Source organism: Sphaeramia orbicularis, chromosome 21 (assembly GCF_902148855.1).
Source record: "Sphaeramia orbicularis chromosome 21, fSphaOr1.1, whole genome shotgun sequence".
Lineage (NCBI taxonomy): Eukaryota > Metazoa > Chordata > Actinopteri > Kurtiformes > Apogonidae > Sphaeramia > Sphaeramia orbicularis.
Genome location: NC_043977.1, coordinates 2,398,619 through 2,404,618, shown reverse-complemented (window position 1 = coordinate 2,404,618; position 6,000 = coordinate 2,398,619).

Here is a 6,000-nt window from a genome sequence, read left to right as displayed (position 1 = left end):
TTGTGATTGTGTACATGTCAATGGGTAGCCACAGACCAAGGTGACAAACAGTCAGTGAGAAGGATATTTTGTACTTGTGTATTTGTCTGTATTTTTCAATTGATCTGAAGAACCAAACCGAGGAATTATCGATATCCGTCTCTCACGCATCAGGCCTTGAAATACGAAGCGTCGCGCCTCGATCCTGTTGACGTCTTTCCCGCGTAGAAACACAGTCGTCGCCGCTACGAGGCGTTCCTTAAACTGGAAGTCACCTGAAAATCCATCAAAAAAGACTCAGGAGTGATATGTAATTGGACTTAATGAGTGTGGAAGGCTCCGTTCACACTGTAGGTACATTTAATTATAGAGCACGTTTCACAGACAGAGTCACAAAGTGCTTTACAGTACGAAAATACAAATAAAATACAATTAAATACCATTAAAATAGAAATAAATATAAATGTGGCCCAAATCTGATGTTTGTGTCCATATGTGACCTGGATCTGATCTGTTAAATACAGTGAACAGCACTAATCCGACCCAGACCACTTTCATATGTGGTCCTACATCTGATCCAGATCTGATATTTTCTAATGTGACTTCAGTCTGAACGTCCAGGTCGCATTTATCCGACATTTACGTCATTGAAATGCGACAAACATCACAGTTCTGCGTCCCAGGAGTGTCACTTCTGTAAACACAGTGTGTGTCTGCGTGGTCTGGTATTCCATCAGGTCCTCTTGAGTGCATGTGGGTCACTTCAGGTCCTTTAGTCCATGTGGGTCACTTCAGGACCTCTTTAGTCCATGTGGGTCACTTCAGGTCCTCTTTAGTCCATGTGGGTCACTTCAGGTCCTCTTTAGTCCATGTGGGTCACTTCAGGTCCTCTTTAGTCCATGTGGGTCACTTCAGGTCCTCTTTAGTCCATGTGGGTCACTTCAGGACCTCTTTAGTCCATGTGGGTCACTTCAGGTCCTCTTTAGTCCATGTGGGTCACTTCAGGTCCTCTTTAGTCCATGTGGGTCACTTCAGGACCTCTTTAGTCCATGTGGGTCACTTCAGGGTCACATTCAGTTCAGGCTCAAAACTGATAAAGTCGTATTTAATGTGAATATGAACCAACACACAAAAAAAATCAGATTTCACCAAAAAAATCCAAATTGTGCTTTCAGACCTGCTGTGGGCGGAGCCTAAAACACATCAAAAGAAAAAAAAAAAAGCCAACATGTCTCTCCTATCTGTACCGTTGATGAAATTTGTGTTCAGTGCAGTTCTTTCAATGGCAGAGAAAACACAAAAAAACTAAAAACAAAAACCAAAAGATTAAAAAAAAAATCAGACTTCTACTGACAGGGTGTTTGTTAGTATGTTTTGGTTTTTATATTAATTGTACAGTTCTATCTTGGGAGAAAGGTGAAACAAAAAACAAAACGCTGAAGACGTTGGGCTCTTTTTCTCTGTATATGTTGTACCTGTTACTGCTGGTACTGTATCTGGTATTCTGGCTCTGTCGAAATCACTGGAACTCTGTAGTTCTTTCACACTGTAGTACTCTAAAAAAAAAAAAAAAAAAAAAAAAACAACATTTCTCTGGTTTTCCTCAATGATGGCAGCAAGGTTTGTCTTATTTCAATGGATTCTACCACTTTTTGTTCTTATTGATATTATACAAGTGTAATAGAAATTTAAAAAAAGAACTGAAAATATGTTGATGCAAAAGCAAACAGAATAAACATTGATTGATGTACACAGTCGGGCATTCAATTCATTCAATACTTTTTCGTCATTGTATAAAAAAAACACGAGGCGATTGAAGTTCAAGCATCTTCAGGCAAACAGAGCACACAGGCCTGTACAAAAATAAGAAACTCGACTCATTATTAGGTTACATGTTGTATTTTCAAATCCAATTATCTGCCAGTGCAGGAAGAAAATTACACTGAAGTTTATTAAAATAGAAAAATATTATCTAAGGATTATAGAATGATAACGTTCTTATTTAAGGAGAATATACTTGTTTCAAGTCTATCATAGTAAGATTTATTTTTATTTATGGTATATATACTGTATATACACTGGAAAAAAATCTAAATCTCACCAAGTGTATTTTTCTCATTCTAGTCAAAATAACTCATCACACTTAAAATAACTTAGATCTTATTTTTAGACCATAGATCTTTAAAATCTTATTTCAAGAAATCTTACCCAGATAATTGTCATTTGTTCTAGTGGTTTAAGGTTATTTATTTTGTACCCGTGGGTTCACTGGTTTTGCAGCTCTCTCTCACTCCCTGCGTGCTCATGTGTCCAACACAAATCCTTCCGAAGAATTCCAGTGAAGAAAAGGAAAGCACATCCATCACATCCATAAGACAGATGACATTCTAAACACAGTCCACGTGGTCACATGATGGCTCTTTTTCAATGGATTTGGTTGTGGGAGGGGGACAGGAAGAGAAGAAGAATGTTGTGAAGCAGACAAAGATGGGGGGGGGGGGGGGGGATGCTTGTATGTGGTGAGTCCTTGAAAGTCTGTTTGTGTCTGAAAACTCAGAGACTCAGACTTCTGTCCTTTATCAGTTCATTCAGTCCTGAGTCTGGGCCCTGGAAGGATGTTTAGACTAGAAAGGACCAGATTAGACCAGACTGGACCAGACTAGACCAGATTAGACCAGACTGGACCAGACTAGACCAGATTAGACCAGACTGGACCAGATTAGACCAGACTGGACCAGAGTGGACCAGATTAGACCAGACTGGACCAGAGTGGACCAGATTAGACCAGACTGGACCATATTAGACCAGACTGGACCAGAGTGGACCAGATTAGACCAGACTGGACCAGATTAGACCAGATTAGACCAGAGTGGAGCAGAGTGGACCAGATTAGACCAGAGTGGCTCCAGCTGCTGTACCGGCTCCAGGAGGAACAGAATGAAACTGGGAAAAATGATTTGATTTCTGCATATCTTTAGCCCTATCAGCCCACCCCCAGGCCAAAAAAATTATATTAATATTCGTCTACTATAAAAATACAATAAATCAGGACAATTAATGTTTTTTTTCAACTTTTGCTCAAAGTTTAGACCCTAATGTTAATAAAAGTACATCAAAAGTGTATTTTAGTGCAAACTTTAATGTTCAAACATGATTTTTAATCTTTGTGGGTGAAATATACGCTATTAAAAATCTCCGACACGAACAATTAATTTATGCATAGTATCGTCAATCCAACCGAAAAAAAAATCAGGCAAGGATAAAAAATTCTAATTTCTCTTTTAGTTTGTTCCAGTTTACTCAGGCAGAGTAATAGATACAATATTTAGACAATGGGAATAGATTCTGTGAGGTCTGTAAATGTCCACAGACACCAAGAACATCCACATGAACCTCATTACTGTGAAGGAATTCTTCATTTACTTTGGTTTGTCTGTTTAGGGGTTTTCCCTGAAAATATGGTCAGGTTAAACAGGTTCATTTAGTTCTAACTTCATTTTAGTTCGAACTGGGCCTCAGCTTTAACTCCTCACTTCAGAGCAGGTCGATCCTGCACAGTTCGTCCTTTTTTCCCTCAGTCCTGCGATTTGTCGGAGCTCATCCATGGTCTGTCCAGATGGAATCCAACCTCTGAGTCCTCAGCTGGTCAGTCTGGTCTAACACAGACTGTGTCACCATCCGCTGTAAAACCTTCACGTTGTCACTCAGCGCTCCAAAGGGCTCCTTCGTTTCCGTTGACAGCAGCGGGGTCTGTGTGTGTGTTGGCGTGGTGTGTGGTGTTGTGTGTGTGTGTGTGTGGTGTGTGTTGTGTGTGTGGGTGTGGGTGTGTGTGTGTGCTGCTGTCTTTACAACTTTGTGATAAACCAGGACAACTCCCAGACCAATTAGAAGGAGTCCTGTTCTCCAAACTCCAGACAGGTAAGTCTCCTCAGTCTCCTCCACCCACAGAACCCACACACATACTACCTCCACTTGTTCCAGCGTCCATCACAGACTGCAGACGTTGGGTCAGGGCAGGTGGGCTCCTCCAGACCCCTGTTCCTGGGTGAAAAAATCTTCAATTGTGCTTGAGAATACAGCAAGCAGGGGATCCAAAGACAAAACCAGACGAGACGCAGAGGCAAAAGCAGAAGAAAAAAAGAGAGGAAGAAAAGGACAGCAAAGAAACACGTCTGCTCTGGACAGAGGACAGGAAGGAATGGTAGATATTTTTGCTCGAATTAGGCCCAAAAAAAATCTTGAATTGAGCAAAAGTAAATAAATAAATAAACTGAATTAAGAAAAAAATAAATAAATAAATATATATATATATATATATATATATATATATTATATATATAGTATATATATATATATATAATATATATATATATATATATTATATATATATATATATATATATATATATATATAATGAAGAAAAAAAATCATTATAGCTCTACCTACCGATGTTGCGTTTCTCACAGCTCTTAGTAACGTTTGAACATGAACAACCCTCCTCCCTTCAAAGCCCGCCCCCTTCCCCCTGCCTGAGCTCTGATGCTCCTCCTCCTCTCGCCTGATGCGCCCAGTGGGAAGCCCAAGGTGGAGGCGGAGCTCTGGTCTGCTTTGGCGTGTCCGTGGACCCCTCCCTCAGTAATCAGATACATCATCCACCTGCAGCTCCTGTTTCATCAGTAGAGCCTGAATTTAAGGGTGTGGTCTGTATTTAAGGGTGTGGTCTGTATTTAAGGGTGTGGTCTATATTTGATCTGCAGTGAAATAATAACAGAATAACCTATAAATAATGACAACTACAAATTTTTGTCTTTGATTTAGGGTAAAGAAAAAAAACCTTAAATTATTAAAATACTTACTTTTATAAACTATCCAAACAAAAAAGATGCAAAGAACCTGAAAAAAAAATGAAATTTCTTCAGAAAAATCAGTGTAATTTCCTCAGTCTTCTTCCTCCACTTCTCATTAGTCCATGTGCATTCTGGATCAGATCTCCAAAGACACTAAACACTGAGGAACAGGAAGAAAAGAGTTCAAACTGGACTGAATTTAATACAGACATTTCAGGTTGGACACATTTGTTCAGGTTAGTCACATTTTATTGGTACAGGAGAGTTTGGAAATGGAAATATTTACATAATTTAATGTGATTTTTTGCACTAAAACAAAGACAAACATTTGCAGTTGTCATTATTTACAGACATAATGTAAGATTATTTTTTTCTTTTTCCCATCAAACCCAGTAGTAAATCTGCAGTCGTTCTTTTGTGTGGGTTCTTCTGCTGTTATTATTGGACTGTAGATCAGATTGGTCTGGATGTGGAACCCACACTAACATGAGTTCCACAGCCTGGACTGTGGAATTTATACACTTTGGAAATTCATCCCAGGGGTCGGACTGGAACCTTTGGGGGGATGCATGTTTGACAGCCCTGCCTTAAAGTCCAACTCCATGGTGCAAAAACACTAGCATCACCCCTCGGAGGTTGCATGTGATGGATGTGTTGCTCTGGTTTGTTTCCAGAATCAGCCGTCGTGTTTGCGTGGATGAAGCTGTGATGTTTGGACACTCGGCTGAATTATGTGTCAGTGATTCTAAAACAATTTCACCTACAAGAAAACAAGCTTCCTCACAAAAGCAGGGATGACAGAGCAGCAGTTTGTTCTGAGGATGAATGTTCATTTTCACCTTTCAGGGTAACTTCTCTGATTTATCACCAGGAGTCGCACACAGTCAGCAACTCCTGTGGCCCGCAAGAAAAATGCACTTTAGAGAAATATTACTACAGTGATAATGAATAATTTCTCCTCCACATTTCATCTATCATTCCACATTTCTATGAATCTAAAAAGATTCATTTGCATATCCCCGCTCAGTTGCTGGATAAGAAATATTTCTGTTTGTAAACTGAGGCCTGGAAAAAGCACATTTATGATCATTTAAATCTATTAGTGACTGATGAAGGGCTTTACCAGAGCATTATCATTTTGGGGAGTTTTATATCTTCATTTCATGACAATTCA